Below are 24,269 nucleotides of genomic sequence, written 5' to 3' on the forward strand. Positions count from 1 at the left end.
TCAAGAGGCTAAAGATTTAAACAACTTCCCTCTTGAAGAACTAATCAGGTCATTAATGACCTATGAAATGACATGCAAGGCTCATGAAGAGCAAGAAGACATCATTCCAAAGAACAGGAAGGATATGGCACTTAGAACTTTAGATGACCACTTGAGAGAAAACTCAAGTGATGAGGACTGTGACGATGACTTGGCACTTCTATCAAGGAAATTTAAAAAATTCATTAAGAGAAACAAGTTTAAAAATGACACAAAAAATAAACTTGAACCCAAAAAGGACCAAGTTATTTGCTATGAGTGCAAAAAGCCGGGACACTACAAAAGTGATTGTCCCCAAGCCAAGAAGAGAACATCAAAGAAGAAGGCGCTCAAAGCAACATGGGATGACTCGAGCGCATCCGAAGAAGAGGAGTCCAACACTGAGCAAGTTGCTCATTACGCCTTAATGGCCATCGGAGAGGAGGTAACAAATTTAATTGATGCAGATTTATCATTTGATGAGTTATTAAATGCCTTTCATGACTTATTTGATGAATGCAAGATTATTAGTAGAAAATACAAATTGCTAAAAAAGGAGCATGATAGTCTTACTTGTAATTTCGATAAGTTAAAAACTGAATATCATGATAGTTTAGGTTCTTGTATAAAATGTCATGATCTAGAAACTATCCAAAAGGAAAACTTGCTACTTAAGGATACCTTGAAGAAATTCGAGGTTGGTAGCAAGTCTTTGAACATGATCCTTACAAACAAGGGTCACGTTTCCAAAAGAAGTAGAGTCGGATTTGTGAGAAATCCTCACCAAAATCCAACCACCTTCATAAAAGGCCCTATCCTACATGTTCGACACCAAAGCAAAGGCAACTTTTGTTGCAAGCATGGACATAAAATGCATTATTGTCCATTCAAAAAAATTAGTCCAAACAAATTAATTTGGGTTCCTAAAGGAATCATGATAAACTCTATGCAACATGACAAACAATGTAGATCAGTTTTTGAGGCACCCAAAAGTAAATGGGTACCTAAAAATTATCCTATCTTGTAGAAACGTAAACCATCCCAAGCTGGGAGCAAGAAATAATATCCTGCTCTTTAGATTCTCGATATTCATAACCCGAGATCCAAAAAGAACACGGGATGCTCCCTAGCCTAAATAACAAAAAGAGGATTAGAAAATTAAAATTACAAGAGCAATACAAACCTATGTGATCCCTCAGAATTGGAAACCCATGATTCTACCTTCACATATCCTCTAGATTTCCAAACCCATCAAATTGACTTGTTCATTACTTTCAAATCCAACTATATCATGAACTTACATCTTGTAAGCAAAATTTGTCATGAACTTGCAAAACTTACCAACTTGGATAAACTGTCATAAACATGAATACGACATTTGAAGTAGAGTATGCGTGTCACTAGATCTATCTTGATCGTGCAAAATTTTTCATCTTAAAATGAAAATTCTTACGTAATTACTTAAGTAAAGTTGACTGCTCCACAAATAAAAATTCTTCTCAAGTCAAAAACATTCAAAACAGACCACACAGTAGTCAAAACGAGTGCTCACTGCCTGTAGGCGGTGGCACTGCCCCAGCTGGCGGTAGCACCGCCGGTTGTCATGGGTTGCAAGCGGTTGCACCGCCCCAGCCAACGGTGCAACTGCCCGTAATCTTGCCCCTTTTAAACCAAGCTAGGGCCGGCGGTGGAACCGACCCCAACTCACTCCCTTCCCCTCTTTACTATTCCAAAGCTTCTCCACCTCCATTTCTCCCCTCTTAGCATCCCAAATACTCCTCATTTCGAAGCAAAAGATCAACAATCTATCCTTCTCTTGAAGATCTCACTTAAGGTATTCTCTAAGAAGCCTCTAAATTCTGTTTTTGATTCATTTACTCTTGCTCATTACTATCCTCTTAAATAACAGTAGTTATGGGCTCTAGAAGATCCTCAAGGGACAAAGGGAAGAGGAGATTAGTGGAAGACTTTGACCTTACCCTTTTCGATTCAAAATATCATGCTGAAAAATTTTCCTCTTTTGAATTTAGAAGTGTCAATAAGAGAAAACATGTAGATTTAGATGAACTAAGAGACTTAGAGACAATCAAATGGTTTGCAAACCTAGATCTACTCCCTATTTTTCAAATTAGTGAACCCATCTATCCAAGACTTGTTAGACTATTTTACAACAATCTACAAGTAGATGAAGAAGAAAGAATGTCTACCTATCTCTTAGGACAACACATCTCCATTACGGATAAATTCATTTGCGACATAATAGGCATTCCCGTAAAAAATAGAGGACTTTATTTTAGAGGATCGTGGGATAATGAAACAGTTGAAACAACATATATTGAAGCCTTAGGAAAAATTTTCGGTAATCCCAACTTAGTGATAGTTCCTAAAAGCTGTGAACATCTACTACCACTAAACACTAAAGTACTTCATCATATCCTAACTAGCATCATTCTCCCTAAATAATGCCATCATGATGAAGTAAGTCAAATGGAATTAGGAACCATGTATTGGACCATGAAAGGACATAACATCTGTTTTGGATACCTTATCCAACAAAACATGATAGAACTATCCAAGAGAGACATGATGCTTCCATATGGTGGTATAATCACTAGAATACTTAAAGCCTACGATATTCCAATCCCACCCGATGAAGAAGTGATGAAAGTAGATAGGTTTAGCATAATAAACAAAAATCTACTTCATCGATTGAGATGTGTTTATAGAAACGGTAATTGGGTTAGAATGCCTAGAAGAACCGATCCCCCTCAACCAGAACCAGAACCCGAAACACCAATCTTTAGGGGCACTCAATCTCCTTCAATTTGTCCCTTTAAGGAAACACATCCATTTAAGCAAGCTCATTCATCATTTATCGAAGACATTGGGATTCGGATGGACCGATTTGAACAAAGATAAGATCGGCTTGAACGCCGGCAAGATCAAATCCTATCTGAACTGTAGCAAATTCATCGACAATTTGACTCTTTATTTAGGCACTTTAATTTTCCACCTCCTGAATAAGCTTGTATATGTGGATACAATAACCTCTTATTGTAACAATTACGTTATTGTAAACTCTTTATATTACTCACCTTGATCACAATGCCTGGATGACTGCTAATCTTTGATATGGTTACTTGATGTATTAATTGGTGAGAATATACAAGGTTACGTTGCTCAATCTCGTTACTCATTGTCGAATTTCATGTTGAAATTAAATGTTTCTATAATGCCAACTTTGAAAACCTTGTGTCTTGGTTTCCATGATAAATGTGAAAGTAATATAGTCATGAAATTGATGTGTCATTTTCATGATGTTAATGTGACATAATATTATCATGATATTGATGTATTACCATGATGTTAATGTGTCCGAATGCATAAACTTGTTAAAATTATTTGGACTTTATTGATTGAATGATCAAATCACTAAAATAATATGTTGGAAATTAATACAAAAATTTCCATAACAATGAACATGTCTTCATGATTGTATAGTCTTGTCCGATTGCATGAAAGTGTTGAATTAAATTTTCAGTTCCAATCGGATTTCATGAATACATTATTCTCTTTCGGACTTTGATTCACATCATTGATTTTTGACAAATAGAATTATCTAGCAAATGCATATCTTTTAGACTTATCATGTGAAAAATATTCCCTTTGAGAAATAAATTTGATGATTCCTTCTTATAAAAGGAAGATATTTTTTGCAAGGATTTGATTCACATAAATATCCTGATCCTTGTAAAGCATGCCTTAATATCCTATCGATTTGAACTACACAAATGACTTTCCTCCTTCATGCAAAAAAGATAATAGCAAATAAAAAGGAAGAAGTTTTCACTCTATGTAAATAATCTCCATGTCATGTTTTTCTTGAGATATTTGTATCCTATAAATGACATGAACCTACTTATGGCATCGCATGTATATTTAAAAGTTATTTATATCGTTCTCCTTTTTGTTGATGACAAAGGGGGAGGTTCTCCTTTTTGTTGATGACAAAGGGGGAAAAGTATATGAATTGATGCTATAAATGCCATATTATGTTGAAAGAAGCAGATATATGATTATTGATGCTATGATTATGCTATAACTGCATCATCAAAAATATATGAATTGATGATAACTATGATTGCCATATTTGCATTATGCCATGTTTGCTATGATTGTCATATTTGCATCATGTTAAGATATCAAGAACTTGCATCGTAATTTTACGTGTTGATATTTTACCATATGATGAATTGCTACCATGACCATCATTCACATTTGAAATTTGAAAATGGATGTCAAGCCTTGACATCATACATCATTTTCAGAGAGATACATCATGATGGAAATCATGATGGGAGTATTGATAAGGTTAAATGATTTTAACTTATCAATATGTCTCTTGAATTCAAAGACTTTGAATTCAAGAATGACTTATCTCAATTATGGCACATAGATAGGGGGAGTTAAAGTTAACTCCGTTATCAATTGATTGTCATTATCAAAAAGAGAGAGATTATTGAATCTCGGATTTTGATGATGACGTCAATTGTCATTTGTTATCTAATACATATGTTGAGATAAGTGTGCAGGATTAACTACGTTGAAAGTAAGACATGCAGCAGGAGTTACGCCGGAGTCAAGACTATGATCATGTTGGGAGTTCGAGAACTCGACGGAAGTTCGGACGGTCGTCGAAGGTTCTGCGGGAACAAATCCGAGAAGTCCAGGAGCTTACCAAAAGAAGCTCGTCGGAACTCGCCAAGTGGATCGTCGCAAGTCCAGGAGTTTGCCGGAAGTCCGTCGGAGCATCGCCGGAGGTTCGTCGGATGTTCGTCAGAAGTTCGCCGGAAGCTCGTCGGAAGAAGCGATTGACGCACCGGAGCAAGTTGCAGTAAATGTCTTAAGAAATTCATAATTAGCACGATGATTAAGTTAGAAATGAGAGATGATCCCATTAACTTAATCTTGGGGCAATTGGGCCCTTGAAAGACCCAAATTGGGCCGAATGGATCAGCCCATTTGGACCTAGATTACTTGGCTAGAGGTGGCACCGCCTGGGTCGACTGTGGCACCGCTTGGGTCGGCGGTGGCACCGCCCAGGGCTCAGTCTCCGAGCTCTGGCTGGGCAGTGCAACCGCCTCTGATAGAGGTGCAATCGCCTGAGCTCGGTCTCCGAGCTCTGGCTGAGCGGTGCAACCGCCCTAGTCAGGCGGTGGCACTACCTGAGCTCGGTCTCTTAGCTTTGGCAGGAGGTGCAACTGCCCTTGACAAGCGGTGGCACCGCCCAGAGGCTCAGTCTCCGAGCTCTGCCAGGCGGTGCAATCGCCAGACTCCGGAATTCCGGGAATTGACAATTTTGAGCTCAGAATTCAAACTGGTTTAGGGCCTATAAATACCCCACTCTTTCAGCAATGAAAGTGCAACTAAATCCACCGAAATCCTGATCTTACTCTGTGATTTTTAGAGCTCAAAAGTGTTGTATGAGTTAAAAGTTCTTGTCCCTCTTTTCTTCCAAGTTCTGATCTTTCAAGAAAGGAGAGAAAATTCTGTAAGGGTTGTCTCCTAAGCCCGTCAAAAGGAGTGAAACTGTAAAAGGGTGGTTGACCTTCGCCTATTGAAGGAAGGTCTCTAGTGGACGTCGGTGACCTCGTCGGTGGAGGGAACCAGAAGTGGATGTGTTAGGATCCTTTTATTTTTTGTGCTTTCCTTTTATTTTCTGCGTATTTATTAAGTCTGTTTAGTTTAGCTAAAGTCGAAACTCTATAAATAAGGATGTAATTGCTTCTTTTCGATCATCTATGTAAAATACTATTCTATCTTTTGATAAACCCTAGGAGGCCGATCCCCTCGAAGCAATCAAGGAGGGCCAATCCCCTCGAAGCGATCAAGGAGGCCGATCCCCTCGAAGTGTTCATCCCCTTTCTCTTCTTCTTTTTTATGATAAGACTTTAGGGTCTTATCATTTGGTATCAGAGCGACGATCCTTGGCATTCTCACTGCAACGAAGCTATCAAAAAAAAAAAAAAAGAAACGAAAGAAAGAAACAAAGAAAGTTAACTAGTAGAGTCAAAGACTCGAAAGTTAACTTTTTATTGCATGATTTTGAGCTTTTTCGAATGCAACCAAGTGAGACTATAGGCGACATGTACACCCGTTTCACGGATATCGTCAATAGTTTAAGAGCTCTTGGAAAATGTTTTTTGGATTTTGAACTCGTAAACAAGATTTTGCGTTCTCTTTCTAAGAAGTGGGATTCAAAAGTAATTGCAATACAAGAAGCTAAAAACTTAAACAACTTACCACTTGAAGAACTAATTGGTTCTTTGATGACATATGAAATGGTGCACAATGCACATGATGAACATGATGAACAAAATCACCTTCCAAAGAACAGGAAGGATTTGGAACTCCGGACAAATGAATACCACTTGAGCGATGACTCAAGTGATGAGGACAATGATGAACTTGAACTTCAAACACTAAATCTTAATAAGTTTATTAAACAAAAATCTAAAATAAATAATAAACTTGAACGAAGGAAGAGGCCAAAGAAGAAGAACATAAAGTGGGATGAATCGAGCTCCTCCGAAAACGAGGAGAAAATCAAGAAAGGCGAGGTGGCAAACTATGCCTTAACGACATTCAACAATGAGGTAATCAAAACCCCCTTAATTTATTTCGAAATTACATGATGCTCTTCATAATGCTAACTTGTATATTGTAAACTTGCTATCGTACTACCATGATGATGAGCATGTCTTATCTTCATGATTGTATTTGAAAAACTATGGCAAAAATATGTCCAAATGATTGAACTTGTTAAAATTAATTTTCGGACTTTCTTGATTGAATGATCAAATCACTCGATTGCCATGATGATTTTACACAATTACATGCCCTAATAACAGGTTGGAAATTATATGCTTTGGATACAAAAATTTCCATGACAATAAGCATGTTTTGTCTGTTGAATCTCGGATTTTGATGATAAAATCAATTGATGGGTTAATTGATCTAATCTATATTATTGAGTTAAGTGTGCAGGATTAACTACAATAACCAGAAAACACAAAGCAAGAATACCGGAGTCAAAATCGATGGACGTTTAAGAGTCCGAAGAATCGTCGGAGATGCTGTCGGAACCAACCGAGAAGAAATCGGGAACCTATCGGAATTTTTGGAAGTTCGCCGAAGGTTCACGGAGATCACCGAGAAGGCTTGGCTACTCGTTAAAGTCATCACAAGATCGGGAGCTTGCAGGGAGTCCGTCGGAAGAAGTTCGTCAGAAAGCTCGCCGGAACAAGACTCGACGTTCGCGGTTGAAAACTTGCTTAGGATGTTTTTTTTGTTATGTAGTTCACTTGTAATTAGGATTAGGATTAAGAGATAATCCTATATCCTGGTTAGGGGCCAACTGGGCCCAAAGTCAGATTTGGTTTGGGCTAAAATTAAGCCAAACCAATGAATCGGAGAGCCAACCGTTGGCACCGCTTGGCTGGGCGGTAGCACCGCCCAGCACCCGAGAGCTGGGCGGTGGCACCGCCTAGGCTGGGCGGTGACACCTCCTGGGCTGGGCGGTTGCACCGTCCAGCACCCGAGCGCTGGGCGATGGCACCGCTTGGATGGGCGGTGGCACCGCCAGCATCGGGAACATAAGAGAATTCAAATTTTTTGGAGCCCAAATTTGAATCCTCTTGAGGCCTATAAATACCCCTCAAGTCTTAGCTGAGAACACAACTTTTTGAGCAGCAAGTGATTGAGAGAAAAGTCTTAGAAGAGTCTTTGCCTTTCTTGTTTTCAATTTGCTAGTGTTCACCTCCTTCTTTCTTGCTGAAAATCTGTAAGAGAGTGAACCGCTTGTAAAAGTTGTAAGAGGGGTATTTACCCTTCCCTTTCAAGAGATTTGCTAGTGGAAGGTGGGAGCCTCATCGAAGAGGGGCCTCGCAAGTGGATGTAGGTCACTTGACCGAACCACTTTAAAAACAACGTAATCTCTGGTTTACATTTCATTACTGCTATTTACATTACTGCAAACCCTCTTACTTGCTTTATTTCCTCATTACATTTACTGCACAACTTCGTGAATACGCTTTCAAGTTAAGCACTTCCGATTCCGATTTTTATCGTATGAAAGATTTGTCGAAACCAACGTTTTAAGCCGCTGCACTAATTCACCCCCCCCTCTTAGTGCCGCTCCGATCCTAACATTGTCCTCATGATTGTATTTGAAAATCAATAGCACAGCCTTGTCCGAATGCATGAAAGTGTTAATTTCATTTTCGGATTCTCTTAACTATTGGTATCCTAACAATTGGATTTTTGAATTATCCTCTTCCAGACTTAATAAGCATATGTCATATCAAGTTTAATTCATATCATTGATTTTTGACATATGGAATCAACTAGCAAATACATCTCTCATACACTTATTATGTGAACAATATTTTGTTTTGAGAAATGGATTTAATGAAATGATTCCTGCTTATAAATTCCTTCTTGAAAGAGGAAGTCATTTTTACGTACAAGGATTTGACTCACATACATATCTTGATACTTGTAAAAATGAAGCGTGCTTTAATATCTTATCAATTTTAACTTCATTCGAGTAAGCTCAGAAATAGCTTTCCTCCTTCATGTAAAAAGAAAATAACAAATAAAATGGAAGAAGTTTTCAAAGCTATCTCCATGTCATGTTTTCCTTGAAATGTTTGAATATTTGGCATCTTATCACTCTTTGTTGAAAAAATGACATGAACCTGCTTATGGCATCGCACTTATATTTAAAATTTGCTTATATTGTTCTCCTTTTTGTTGACGACAAAGGGGGAGAAATATATGAATTGATGCTATGAACACTGATGCTATGATTGCCAAATTTTTATTATGCCATGTTTGCATCATGTGTTAAGATGTCAAGAACTTGTATCGTAATTTTACGCGTTGATATCTTACCATGTGATGAAATGCTACAATTGATAAACACTTGAAATGTTTGCGTTATGATATCAAAAGCTTACATCACAGTTTTACATGTTGATATTTGATAATAGCAAACTTGCATGATGATAAAAACTTGATATTATATTTTTCATGCAATGAGTTGAACCAATATCACAAACGCTTGATTGTGGTACTTCTCCTTTTTGTTGATGACAAAGGGGGAGAAGTATGATGTTATGCATAAGTTGATGCATAAGTTCATGATGACGTGTTGCAAGTATTCATGATGAATATTGCAATGACTTGAATTCAGTTTGAATTCAAGGTTCTATCAATATGGCATATTGATAGGGGGAGTTTGTTTAAACTACGGGAGTTAAGTTTAACTCCGTCATCAAGTGGTTGTCATCATCAAAAAGGGGGAGATTGTTGAATCTCGTATTTTGATGATGAAACTACTTGATATATGTTTATGATTTAATCTACGTTTTGAGTGACGCAGGATGCTTCGAATCAGGATGAGACAATTAAAGCAGGAAAATCATGTTGTGCTGGAGGAACATGTCAGAAGATTGGACGTCGGGCCGGTGGATCGGTCGACGTATCGACAGAAGGCTTCGGACCGTGGACTCGGGCATCGGGCCAAGAAGAGCGGGTATTGTGCCAAGGATATTGGAGTTGCGGAGTCAACTGGCCGATTGGGCAATAGGCTGCATGAGAGGACGATGCGCCGAAGAATCGGACGAAGCGTCGAGGGACCAATGACATGCCGGACAACTTGGTTAATTGCTTAGGATTAATTGTCTCAATCGAAGTTTTGTTTAAGGGTGCAGGATTAACTACGATGGAAGAAAGACATGCAGCAGGAGTTGCGCCAGAGTCAAGACAATGATCACGTTGGGAGTTCGAGAGTTCGACGGAAGTTCGGACAGTCGTCGGAGGTTCTGCGGGAACAAATCCGAGAAGTCCATGAGCTTGCCAAAGAAGCTTGTCGGAACTTGCCAAGTGGATCGTCGCAAGTTCAGGAGTTTGCCGGAAGTCCGCAGGAGCATCACCGAGGGTTCATCGGATGATCGACGGAAGTTCGCCGGAAACTCGCCGGAAGAAGCGATTGACGCACCGAAGCAAGCTGCAGAAATTGTCTTAGGAATTATCGTAGTTAGCACATTGATTAAGTTGGAAATGGGAGGTGATCCCATTAACTTAATCTTGGGGCAATTGGGCCCCTAAACAAAACCAAATTGGGCCGAATGGATCAACCCATTCGGACCCTGATTGCTGTGGGAGGTGCAACCGCCCAAGCCGGGAGGTGGCACCGCCTGGGCTAAGTCTCCCAGGGAGACTGGGCGGTGCAACCGCCCCAGCTAGGAGGTGGCACCGCTTGGGCTCAGTCTCCGAGCGAGACTGGGCGGTGAACCTCCCCTAACAGGAGGTGGCACCGCTTGAGCTCGGTCTTCGAGCTCTGCCAAGCGGTGCAACCGCCTCAGTCAGGAGGTGCAACCGCCTGAGCTCAGTCTTCGAGCTCTGGCAAGAGGTGCAACCACCCCTGACAAGAGGTAGCACCGCCCAGAGGCTCAGTCTTCGAGCTCTACCGAGCGGTGCAACCGCTCCAGTTAGAAGGTGCAACCGCCTGATCCCGGAATTCCAGGAATTGATAGTTTTGAGCTCCAAATTTGAACTGGGTTGGGGCCTATAAATACCCCACCCATTCAGCACTGAAAGAGCACAGAATACACACCAAAACCTTGATCTTTTTTTGTGATTCTTAGAGCTCAAAATTGTTGTAAAGGCTAAAAGTTCTTCTCCCTCTGTTCTTCCAAGTTCTGAGTTGTAAAGGGAGGAGAGAAAATTCTGTAAGGGTTGTCTCCTAAGCCCGTCAAAAGGAGTGAAACTGTAAAAGGGTGGTTGGCCTTCGCCTATTGAAGGAAGACCTCTAGTTGACGTCAGTGACCTCGTCGGTGGAGGAAGCCAAAAGTGGAGTAGGTCAAGATTGACCGAACCACTCTAAATCTCAGTTTGCATTTACTTTTGAGCATATTATCTTTACTGCAAACCTCCTCTAAAGCTTACTGCTTTCTGCGCATATACGATCGGGTTTCAAGCTTTGCACTTTCCGAATCGGCGTTTAGACGTAAATCTATTTTTTCGTACGATCATCATATTTCAGTTTGCGTTTATATTTTGATTTCAATCATAACTGCAAACTACCTTTATGTCCTTTCTTAAACTGCATCTCGCCTAATCAAGTGATTTACGAATCAGCATTTAGACGTAAATCAGCTTCTTCGTACGAACGTCATATTTCAGTTTACGCTTATATTCTGGTTTTCATCATAACTGCAAACTGCCTTCATAGATTGATTTTAACGTCATCTCGCTTGATCTTAAGTTAAAGTAATCTTAGAATCGGCTTTCACACCGAAATGGTTTTTATCGATCGAACGTGTTTTATAGTTGAAAGATTTCCGCTGCACTAATTCATCCCCCCCCCCCTCTTAGTGCTCTTGATCCTAACACATATCAGGGTAGAATTTCCACGATGGGAAGATGGGGATCCGACCAGTTGGATCTCTAGGGCGGAAAAATTTTTTCGTTTTCACAGAACCCCAGAAGAATCCAAGGTAGAAGTGGCCTCAATCCAGCTCGATGGAGATGCAATTCAGTGGTATGATTGGTACGAAACTTGCCATGGAATTCCATCGTGGGAGCAATTTAAAAGAGGACTTCTTGTTTGCTTTGGCCCATCCGAATATGAGAATGTTGATGGCCAACTCACTAAAATTCATTAGACTTCTACAGTGTTGGAGTATCAGAGTAGATTTGAAAGATTGTCTAACCAAGCTAGAGATTGGTCAGAACGACAACTTCTGGATACATTTATTGAAGGGCTTATTCCCGAGATCCGGTGCAAGGTTAAGGCTCGTCAACCCCGCACTATTATGGCTACGATTTCATTTGCTCGCCTACATGAAGAAAAAATCAGTGTGGAATATCGTCGAAACAGAGGTGCCAATAAATACGTGATTAGCAGACAACCTACTTCATCTACTCCTAGTCGAAACCACAACACTAGCAGACTAACCCGAGAGGAACTCAAAGAAAGGTTAGCGAAGGGTTTGTGCTGGCATTGCGATGAAAAGTGGAGTAAGGAGCATCAATGCAAATAAGGAAGTCTTTTGATGATTGAACCGATCGAGGATGAACCGGAAGTAGAAGTATTGGATTCCGATCATGAAGAAGTGGAAACTAATGATGATATTGAAGCCGTCACACATACAGTGCATGCATTGGCTGGCTACTCTAATCCAAAAACTATGAAAATTGGGGGAACTCTAAAACACAAGTTTGTCACTGTTTTGATTAATACGGGTAGCACTAATAATTGCTAGTCATAGGTGCCCAGCAAGCCAATCACGTGAGTGATGGCACGTGTGACTTGATATAGAATCTTTTTACTTATTATATTTTGGCGTATTTCACTTTATAACTATTGCATATGTGCATATATATATAGTGATGTCCTTGGATTTGTGCAATGGGAATCAGATCGTGATGAGATCACGATAATGAGATCGATTCACCTTTAAACACATATCCTAAATAATCCTGGTCATAGGTTACTCGAGAGGGACATCGTGATAACCGGATAGACTGGTGTCTTGTATACCCGTCCATATGATGGATGCAGCTGGTCTCATAGCTGCTCGTGTAGGGACACTAGGGATACAGTACAGGTGCTCATTGGAGAATGAGTTCACTGATTGATCCGCTTACGGAATGCTGGATGGTTGATGATACCATATTGTCAGACAGCGATTCTGTAGTCCTAGTGGTGTATCTGGTCCTTAGACTTGAGACACCAAGGATGTCCTGTATGAGTGCTCCACTCTTTGATACCAGACTTATAGGTTTGGCTGTCCCAGATCTAGTACAGCTGGTCATTGGGAGTGGTAGTCGACCTTACGAGGGCTATTGAGTGTCGATAGAAGATCATCCACTCTCGGCGTCATGAGAGGAATATCCCATGTGTTCTTGCTTAGACAAATCCCTGGCCAGGGTCATTCGGGTTGAGAGAGAAAGAGTTCTCCATGAGAATCCGATTAGAGCGAGACTCGAGTAGAAACCGTATGGGTCTGACAACACCATGCTCGATATATGGTCTCTAGGATATTAGATGGATGAGGGACTATAGGTACACGGTAATTGAGGACAAACAGGTCCAATGGATTGGATTCCCCTGTATCGTTTGGGGACTACGGCGTAGTGGCCTAGTACTTCCGTAGTCGATGAGTCAAGTGAATTATTACAGAGATAATAATTCACTGAGTTAGAAGGAGTTCTGACAGGTATGACTCACGACCAGCTCGATATTGGGCCTAGAGGGTCACACACATATGGTGGGCATTGCGATGAGTAGAGGTTCGGATATGAGATATCCGACGGAGCCCTTGTCTTATTGGATGCAGATCCAATACCCACTAGGGGAGGACCCATTAGGGTTTGACAGGGGACCTCTATAAATAGGAGGGATTCAGAGCCTCATAGGCTAGAGCCTTTGCTTGCCTTTCCTATTCTCCTCTCCCTCTCCACCTCAGAGCAGGCCTGGAGTTTTGAGGAGCGTCGTCGCAACCCTGCTATGTGGATCACCGCTAGAGAGGAGGACGCTTGACCTCCTTCACCCTCTCCTAAGGATCTGTAAGGAAACAGGGATATACGATCTCCCTAGGTAACACAATCTACTCTATACGCAGTTTTAAGTTTCGCGGATTTTGCGCACCAATCTTCGCACGACGACGAACATCTTTTTGGGAATCGGGGATTTTGTTTTCTTGTTCTTTCGCTGCGCATATGATGTCGCCCCCAAGATTTCCCAACAGTGGTATCAAAGCCAGGTTGTTCATGCGAATGATTGGTTTTGAACTGCATGTGTTGTGTATAGGAAGAATTTTGACGTTAAAATCGTTGATGCAAAAACAAGGAAGGGCAGCAACAGTTGCTGCCCTCGATCTACGTGCGTGCAGCGCAGCCGAAGGCGGGCAGCACAGGGGTTGCGTCTGCAGCAGCCGGCCGACGGCCTTCTTGCAGCAGGCTTGCGTTCGGCGGGACTGGCAGCCCACGGGCAGAGGCGCCTACGGCCGCTTCTCCCGCGGGGTGAGGCTGCTCCCGCGGGCGAAAAAAACCCCCCCCACAGGGGCGGCCGCCCGGCGGGACAGCACCGCCTGCGGGCGTTGCCCCACCGGCAGAACCGCCCGCGGAGGCTGCGGCGCCCTCGGGGGCGCCCACCTGCAGCGGCAGCCTCGCCAGCGGGCGTGCCGCCTGCAGGCAGGGGCAGCGCCCTCGCCCCGCCGCATAGGCCGCCGCTAGCAGGGTGGCGGCGGCGGCAACAGTAAGAGGTAATTAGAGTTTTGGGCAAAAAGATAGTTTTACCCTTGTGAATTTGAGAAATTTCAGTTTCTGTCTTTTGTTCAAATTACAAAAATACCCTTAGGAATTGAGAAATTCCCTACATGTCCCTGATTTCAGAAAATATTAATTAATTAAAAGGTTTAGTTGATTATTATTTTTATTATTATCTAGTAGTCCTACATGATGATGATTATTTATACATGTAATGTATGATGTGTGGACGGATGATCATGGACCGTGTGATGTGTGTACTTGTGATTATTATTATTGAGGTCTACGAGCCTCCATTATATTTTTCATTTATTGTCGGGCCTACGTGCCTATGATTAAGTTGTAATCACATGAGGAGGCGCAGCGAGAGCGTGGATGCGATAGCGGGACCCACGAGACGGACGATCGTGATGCATGAAGATGCATCAAGATATCGACGGAATCGACGAGGATGAGATGGACGATCACAGGGCATGGAGATGCACCGTTGCACACATAAATCTTGATGTGAGTGATTAGGCCTACTGGCTCGGGCCTAATCACATTAGGTTGTGGTCCATGATCATCTAATGTGATTGCTTATACACATACTAGATATGTATATATATTTGCATGCGATGTAGATATATATTAAATATATATATGTGTGGCATGTCATATTAGGAGACCAAATCATAGAAACATCTCTCGATAATATTAAGTCGGTCAACGTGAGGCAATTAGATTGACCCACGTGGCCTTCCATCGTTATAAGTAGGAACTAATTCCCGGTGTAGGTTGAGTTGGTCGAGTCCCTCGAGACTCACCTATATCACGATTCGCTATCTTGCTTACGACATAGAGATGTCACCGGTGACCTGAGGGCATGGTATGCTTGGTCGAGTCCCTCGAGGGTATATCATCAAATCAGACTCATCTTGTAACGAATGTGTTGACTTAACCGAGCATCATGGTTGGTCGAGTCCCTCGAGGCCATGGTGATTCGAAGGCCGAACAGGATGGGAATCACAAGGAGTTGTGATCGGCAAGAGTTGCTTACCTTTTAGGCTTAGTGTGATTGGTCGAGTCCCTCGAGGTTACACTAAGACGCTGATTGGATCCTGATCCCCACTAGAAGTCTGCCGGAGACTTCCGTTTCACGTGCTAAGGGTGTTGCGTGACTCATTAGTAAAATAGTGGGAGCATATTAAGATAGAAGTCCATATCTTGATAGTTTATTTCTTGCAAAATCTGCAAGTTATTCATTTCTGCTGCATCTTTATTTTCAGAAAATGTCGCTTTCAAATCCCTTACGTGACATATTTGATGTCAACCGCCTCACTGGTCCAAATTATACGGATTGGCTCCGTAACTTGAGAATTGTTCTCACAGCGGAGAAAATCGTATATGCTCTTGATACAGTGATGCCTATGCCCGAAGAAGAGGGAAACGAGGATGAGATCGCTCGCTACGTGAAGTACATTGACGACTCCACTCTTGCTCAGTGCTATATGTTGGGCTCTATGACTCCTGAGTTACAAAGACAACATGAAAAGATGGATGCCAGATCCATTCTCCTACATGTCCGCAAATTGTTTGAGGAACAGGGAAGGACTCAGCGATATGAGATATCCAAGAGCCTCTTCCGCGCTAGGATGACTGAGGGGATGCCGGTTCAGAACCATGTCCTAAAGATGATTGAGTGGATAGAGAAACTCACAGGTCTAGGAATGGTCCTAGAGGATAACTTGTGTGTGAACATTGTACTTCAGTCCCTACCAGATTCTTTTTCACAGTTCATAATGAATTTTAATATGAACAAGCTTGAGATGACTCTCCCAGAGCTCCTCAATATGTTGAGGGAGGCAGAGAGTACTATTAAGAAAGAGAAGCCAGTTCTTTACACTAGTGAGACCAAAAGGAAAGGAAAGCAGAAAGGTCCCTTAAGAAGGGAAAGGGCAGACCAGGTAAAGCAAAGGTTGCTAAGAAAGACCCAGTAAAGGACAAAGGCCAATGCTTCCACTGTGGTAAAGATGGGCACTATAAGAGGAAGTGCAAAGAGTACCTTGTAGAAAGGGCGAAACAAAAGCTTGATGAAGCTTAAGGTACATTCATGATCAGTCTCCATTTGTCAGACTCTTATGATAACACATGGGTATTGGATACCGGTAGTGCTTATCATATATGCAATTCGTTGCAGCTTCTAGCAAGGCCTAGGAGACTAGAGAGAGGCGAGATGGACCTCAAGATGGATAATGGAGCAAAAGTTGCTGTAGTAGCTGTTGGCAAGGTCGCCCTACATCTACCTAGTGGAGCTTTTATTGCATTAGATGCATGTTATTTTGTTCCTTCTATTATCAAAAACATTTTCTCCATTTCATGTTTAACAGTTAGTGGATATAAATTTGTTTTTGAGAACAATGGTTGTTCGATATTATTAGATGATAAGATCATCACGAAAGGAACATTGCATAATGGTTTATTTATGTTAGACACTACTCCACATATCATGAATGTAAATGTGTCCAAAAGGAAACGAGATGAGTTGAACAGTGCATACCTGTGGCATTGTAGGCTAGGTCACATCCATGAAAGAAGGATTCAAAAGTTACTAAATGATGGATATCTATATCCATTCGACTATGTGTCATATGCAACTTGCGAGCCTTATTTTCGTGGAAAACTAACCAACTCTCCATTTAGTGGAACTAGAGAGAGAGACACTGAGCTATTGGAACTCATACATAGTGATGTATGTGGACCCATGTCAACTCATTCCATTGGTGGTTACTCCTACTTCATTACATTTACTGATGATTTCTCAAGGTATGGATATATGTACTTAATGAAGTACAAGTCCGAGGCCTTTGAGAAATTCAGAGAGTATAAGAATGAGGTGGAGAACCAGACTGGAAAGAGTATCAAAACTCTTCGATCAGATCGAGGAGGTGAGTACTTAAGTACAGAGTTTACTCAGTTCCTCAAGGACCATGGGATATTATCCCAATGGACACCTCCTTATACACCTCAGCTCAATGGTGTCTCTGGAAGGAGGAATCGTACGCTATTAGATATGGTACGGTCCATGATGTTTTTCGCTGACCTACCCATTTTATTCTAGGGATATGTCCTAGAGACCGCAGCTTACCTTCTGAACAGAGTTCCAACTAAGTCGGTAGTGTCTACACCATATGAGATATGGAAAGGGAAGAAGCCTGATCTTAAGGTTGTTAAGATTTAGGGCTGCCCTGCCCACGTTAAAAGACACAACCCCGATAAGTTAGAATCAAGGACAGAGCGATGCAAATTTGTGGGATACCCCAAGGAAACTTGTGAGTATTATTTCTATCATCTCGAGGACCAAAAGATTTTTGTAGCTAAGAGAGCAGTGTTCCTTGAGAAGGAACACATTCTTGGCGGAGACAGTGGGAGAATGATAGAGTTGAGCGAGGTTGGAGAACCAAGCTCAAGCACCACTCTACAGCCCGAGTCTGTTCAGGTACCTAATACACAAGTTTCAACTTTACGCAGGTCTGATAGAGTATCCCATCCTCCTAAGAGATATGTGGGACATATTAGAGGAGAGGATGTTGAGGATATTGATCCTCATACCTACGAGGAGGCTATTATGAGTATAGACTCCGGGAAGTGGCAAGAAGCCATGAATTCTGAGATGGATTCTATGTACTCCAATAAGGTTTGGAACCTAGTTGATGCGCCCGAAGGTATTGTACCCATCGGTTGCAAGTGGATCTTTAAGAAAAAGATCGGAGTAGATGGAAAGGTAGAGACCTATAAAGCAAGGCTAGTGGCTAAGGGGTACGTTAAAGGCAATGTGTTGACTACAATGAAACCTTCTCACCCGTAGCAATGCTAAAATCCATCAGAATTCTATTGGTTATTGCAGCACACTATGATTGATCTGGCATATGGATGTGAAAACCACATTCCTCAATGGGAACCTTGAGGAGGAGGTGTATATGATGCAACCTGAGGGATTCGTGTCCAAGAACTGCCCAGATAAGGTGTGTAGATTGCTTAGATCCATTTATGGACTAAAGCAAGCTTCCCGAAGTTAGAACATAAGATTTGATGAGGCAATCAGATCTTATGACTTCGTTAAGAACGAAGATGAGCCTTGTGTATACAGGAAGGTAAGTGGGAGAGCTATCACCTTTTTGGTGTTATATGTGGATGACATCCTCATCATTGGGAACGATGTAGGAATGCTATCCACAGTAAAGGCTTGGTTATCTAGACACTTCTCCATGAAGGACTTAGGGGAAGCATCCTATATCTTGGGGATTAGAATCTATAGAGATAGATCCAAGAGGATGCTTGGCTTGTCCCAGTCTAGGTACATAGAAACCATTGTCAAAAGGTTTGGCATGAAAAATTCCAAGAGATGTCTCATACCGATGAGACATGGGATATCGCTTTCTACGAGTATGTCCCAAAAGACTCCAAAAGAAAGGGCGAACATAAATATGATAACTTATGCCTCAGCAATAGGGTCTATCATGTATGCCATGCTATGTACTAGGCCTGATATAGCGCATGCTTTGAGTGTCACGAGCAGGTATCAGGCGGATCCAGGCTTGGAGCACTGGAAAGCAGTAAAGTGTATCCTTAAGTACTTGAGAAGGACTAAGGATCTTTTACTAGTATATGGAGGTAATAGCCTTAAGGTTGAAGGCTACACTGACTCAAGTTTTCAGTCTGATGTCGATGATAGCAAGTCGAATTCAGGGTATGTATACACCTTGAATGGAGGAGTAGTGTGCTGGAAGAGTTCCAAGCAAGATACCACTGCTGACTAGACCATAGAGGCGGAGTACATTGCTACATCAAATGTAGCAAAGGAGGGAGTCTGGTTGAAGAAGTTCATTACAGATTTGGGAGTCGTGCCCGGTAGCGAGGAGCCGATCTCCCTATATTGCGACAACAACGGGGCGATTGCTCAAGCAAAGGAACCTAAGTCTCATTAGAAATCTAAGCATGTTCTGAGGAGGTTCTACCTTATCAAAGAAATCGTAGCCCGAGGAGATGTAGCAGTGGAAAGAGTTCCATCCGAAGATAACATTGCAGATCCACTGACAAAGCCATTGTCTCAGATTGTCTTTTAAGCGTCACAAGGGTCTGATGGGGATCAGACACATAGGTGATTGGCTTTAGGTCAAGTGAGAGATTGCTAGTCATAGGTGCCCAACAAGCCAATCACGTGAGTGATGGCACGTGTGACTTGATACAGAATCTTTTTGCTTATTATATTTTGGCGTATTTCACTTTATAACTATTGCATATGTGCATATATATATTGTGATGTCCTTGGATTTGTGCAATGGGAATTGGATCGTGATGAGATCACGATAATGAGATCGATTCACCTTTAAACACATATCCTAAATAATCCTGGTCATAGGTTACTCGAGAGGGACATCGTGATAACCGGATAGACTGGTGTATTGTATACCCGTCCATATGATAGATGCAGCTGGTCTCATAGCTGCTCGTGTAGGGACACTAGGGATACAGTACAAGTGCTCATTGGAGAATGAGTTCACTGATTGATCCGCTTACGGAATGCTGGATGGTTGATGATGCCTTATTGTCAGACAGCGATTCCGTAGTCCTAATGGTGTATCTGGTCCTTAGACTTGAGATACCAAGGATGTCCTGTATGAGTGCTCCACTCTTTGATATCAGACTTATAGGTTTGGCTGTCCCAGATCTAGTACAGCTGGTCATTGGGAGTGGTAGTCGACCTTACGAGGGCTATTGAGTGTCGATAGAGGATCATCCACTCTCGGCGTCATGAGAGGAATATCCCATGTGTTCTTGCTCAGACAAATCCCTGGCCAGGGTCATTCGGGTTGAGAGAGAAAGAGTTCTCCGGGAGAATCCGATTAGAGCGAGACTCGAGTAGAAACCGTATGGGTCTAACAACACCATGCTCGATATACGGTCTTTGGGATATTAGATGGATGAGGGACTATAGGTACACGGTAACTGAGGACAGACAGGTCCAATGGATTGGATTCCCCTGTATCATCTGGGGACTACGGCATAGTGGCCTAGTACTTCCGTAGTCGATGAGTCAAGTGAATTATTACAGAGATAATAATTCACTAAGTTAGAAGGAGTTCTGACAGGTATGACTCACGACCAGCTCGATATTGGGCCTAGAGGGTCACACACATATGGTGGGCATTGCGATGAGTAGAGGTTCGGATATGAGATATCCGACGGAGCCCTTGTCTTATTGGATGCAGATCCAATACCCACTAGGGGAGGACCCATTAGGGTTTGACAGGGGACCTCTATAAATAGGAGGGATTCAGAGCCTCATAAGCTAGAGCCTTTGCTTGCCTTTCCTATTCTCCTCTCCCTCTCCACCTCAAAGCAGGCCTGGAGTTTTGAGGAGCGTCGTCGCAACCCTGCTGTGTGGATCACCACTAGGGAGGAGGATGCTTGACCTCCTTCACCCTCTCCTAAGGATCTGCAAGGAAACAGGGATATACGATCTCCCTAGGTAACACAATCTACTCTATACGCAGTTTTAAGTTTCGCGGATTTTGCGCACCAATCTTCGCACGACGACGAACATCTTTTTGGGAATCGAGGATTTTGTTTTCTTGTTCTTCCGCTGCGCATATGATGTCGCCCCCAAGATTTCCCAACAATAATTTTATGGATAGAAAAGTTGCAGCCCGATTAGCTTACCACATCGAATGTTGTGACATATTTGAAGTCAAGGTCGTCGATGGACGGATTTTAACCTGTGACAGCAAGTACTCAAAGATAAAACTAATTTTGCAATGTCAAGAATTATTTGTGGATTTCTTTTTATTACCCTTGGAAGACTATGAAGTGGTGCTCAGAATTGAATGGCTATCAACCCTAGGTGATGTCTCCTGGAATTTTTCTAAACTGACTATGAAGTTCTTTATTAATGGAAGACAGGTGACTCTTAAAGGAAGACGTGGAGGTAAGGTTACAACTATCACTAGCCATCAGATGGAGCGGGTCCTTCGGAAGACACACACCGGATTTTTGGTGCAATTGCATAACATTGAAAAGGAAATGATAGTGAACATTCCCGCTGGAAATATTGAATCATTGCTAATAGAGTTTGCAAATATATTTGCAGAGCCACACGGACTTCTACCTCTTATATGTCATGATCATCGGATCCCACTGTTACCCGAGAAGGCACCAACCAATGTCCGACCCTATAGATATCCACATTTTCAAAAGGTAGAGATAGAGAGGATTGTCATAGAGATGCTCAAAACAGGAGTTATACGAGCTAGTGTTAACCCATATTCTTCCCCAGTCTTACTAGTCAGAAAGAACGATGGCTCATGGCGGATGTGTGTCGACTATCAAGCACTTAACAACATTACAGTGAAAGATAAATATCATATTGCAGTAGTGGATGAACTGTTGGACGAATTGGGAGGAGCTCAGGTCTTCACTAAATTGGACCTACGATCGGGCTATCATCAAATCAGAGTATATGAAAGGGATGTTCAAAAATCTACCTTCCGGACACATAACGGACATTATAAGTTTCTAGTAATGCCTTTCGGGTTAACCAATGCACCCTCTACCTTCTAGAGTTTAATGAATGATATTTTTCGGGCTTCTCTCTGTAAGTTTGTTTTGGTTTTCTTTGATGATATTTTAATATACAGTCATTCTCTAGAAAGTCATTTATTGCATTTACGAATTGTCTTTAATATTCTTCGTGAGCATGGTCTTTTTGTCAAGAAATCCAAGTGCAGTTTTGGGCAACCTGAGGTTGAGTACCTCAGCCATATCATATCTTAAAAGGGTGTTGCAGTTGATCCTTCAAAAATCCAAGTGATGACAGACTGGCCAATTCCAAAGTCAATCAAAGCTTTAAGGGGGTTCTTGGGACTAACAAGCTATTATCGAAAGTTTATGAAGAATTATGGTAAAATTAGTGCCCCCTTGACGTCACTTCTAAAGAAAAATGCATTCAGATGGTTAGAAGTGGCAACTCAGGCATTTCAATTCTTGAAAACTGCAATGACTACTACACCCGTGCTGGCTTTACCCGATTTTAATAAGATGTTTGTGATTGAATCTGATGCTTTTGGAGCTGGAATAGGGGCTGTATTAATGCAGGAAGGTCGGCCTATCGATTATGCAAGTAAGGCTCTTTCCCCTTCCCATTTGAGTTTATCTATTTATGATAAGGAGATGCTAGCTATAATACATGCAGCCACAAAATGGAGACCCTACCTAATTGGTCGACGGTTTCAAATACGCACTGATCACAAAAGCCTTAAATATTTTCTAGAGCAAAAGATTTCTTCTCCAGAGTAATAGAAATGGGTCACAAAGCTACTGGGATTCGATTATGAGATCATTTATAAAAAAGGGGAGTGAGAATTTAGTAGCAGATGCCCTCTCACGCCTTCCAGAACAAGCTGAACTAGTAGCTATTTCTATTCCTATTTGCGAGACTTTGGAAGTTATCAGAAGGGAATAGATAAATAATCCTGAGATCCAAAACATCATTAAAAGATTAGAAGAAGCCCCAGGTTCTGTCTTAAATTATAGTTGGGATTCGGTGGACTTACGCTATAAAGGCCAAATAGTGGTTGCCCCACATTCTTCTTGCCAGGCAATAATTCTGAAGGAGTTCCATTCATCACCAATTGTTGGTCACTCGGGATTTCTCCACACTTATAAGCGAGTTCGACAACTGTTTTACTGAAAAGTTATGAAAAATTTTATCAAAAAATTTGTTACTGAATGTGATGTTTGCCAACGTCACAAAAGTGAGACAGTAGCCACCCTAGGCTTACTACAACCCCTCCCTATTCCTGATGCTACTTGGACCGACATATCTATGGATTTCATTGACAATCTCCCATCATCTCAAGGAAAGAGTACTATACTTGTAGTCGTGGATAGACTTACAAAATATGCTCATTTCTGTGCTTTACGACATCCTTATACTGCTGCAAGTGTTGCTCGTATTTTTATGGAAAATATAGCTAAATTGCATGGGAGTCCCCGTTCCATTGTTAGTGACAGAGACAAGATATTTACTAGCTCCTTCTGGACAGAACTTTTTTGTTTACAAGGTACTCAGCTGAATATGAGCACTGCTTATCATCCGCAAACAGATGGGCAAACTGAAGTGGTAAACAGGTGCCTAGAAAATTACCTCCGATGCTTTACTAGCGATAAGCCGAAGGAATGGGTCAAATGGCTTCCCTAGGCAGAGTGGTGGTATAATACCTCTTACCATTCTTCTATTAAAATGACTCCATTTGAAGCAGTTTATGGCCAACCCCCACCTACAATTACAAAGTATGTACCCGGTTCTTCTAAAGTTGATCAAGTGGATAAGGAATTGATGGATAGAAATAAGATTATTCAGCTTTTAAAGGATAACCTCACAGCCGCACAAGCAAGAATGAAACAACAAGCTGATAAACACCGAAGTGAACGAGAATTTACTGTGGGTGATTGGGTTTTCCTTCGTCTTCAACCCTACAAGCAAACTTTCATAAAGGTCCAATCTTCCATAAGCTATCTCCTCGGTTTTATGGGCCTTATAAGGTATTAGAATGCATTGGACCAGTGGCCTACTGCTTGGATTTGCCTGCTAGCTTTAAAATACATCTAGTCTTTCATGTTGCATGCCTTAAAAGGAAATTAGGTGAAGATGCAATAGTGCAGTGCCATTTGTCGGACACTTCTACTAGGGAAATTCAAGCTCAACCACAAGTCATACTTGATCGACGAGTTGCAATGTACCGCAGACATCCTGTAACTGAAGTGCTGGTGCAATGGGCCAACTTACCAAAGGAAGATGCCACTTGGGAGTCCTACAGCATGCTAAAGGAGAAGTTTCCAAAATTTGATGCTGCTCAACCTTGAGGACAAGG

The sequence above is a fragment of the Musa acuminata genome, chromosome BXJ3-10 (genome assembly GCF_036884655.1).
Source record: "Musa acuminata AAA Group cultivar baxijiao chromosome BXJ3-10, Cavendish_Baxijiao_AAA, whole genome shotgun sequence".
Lineage (NCBI taxonomy): Eukaryota > Viridiplantae > Streptophyta > Magnoliopsida > Zingiberales > Musaceae > Musa > Musa acuminata.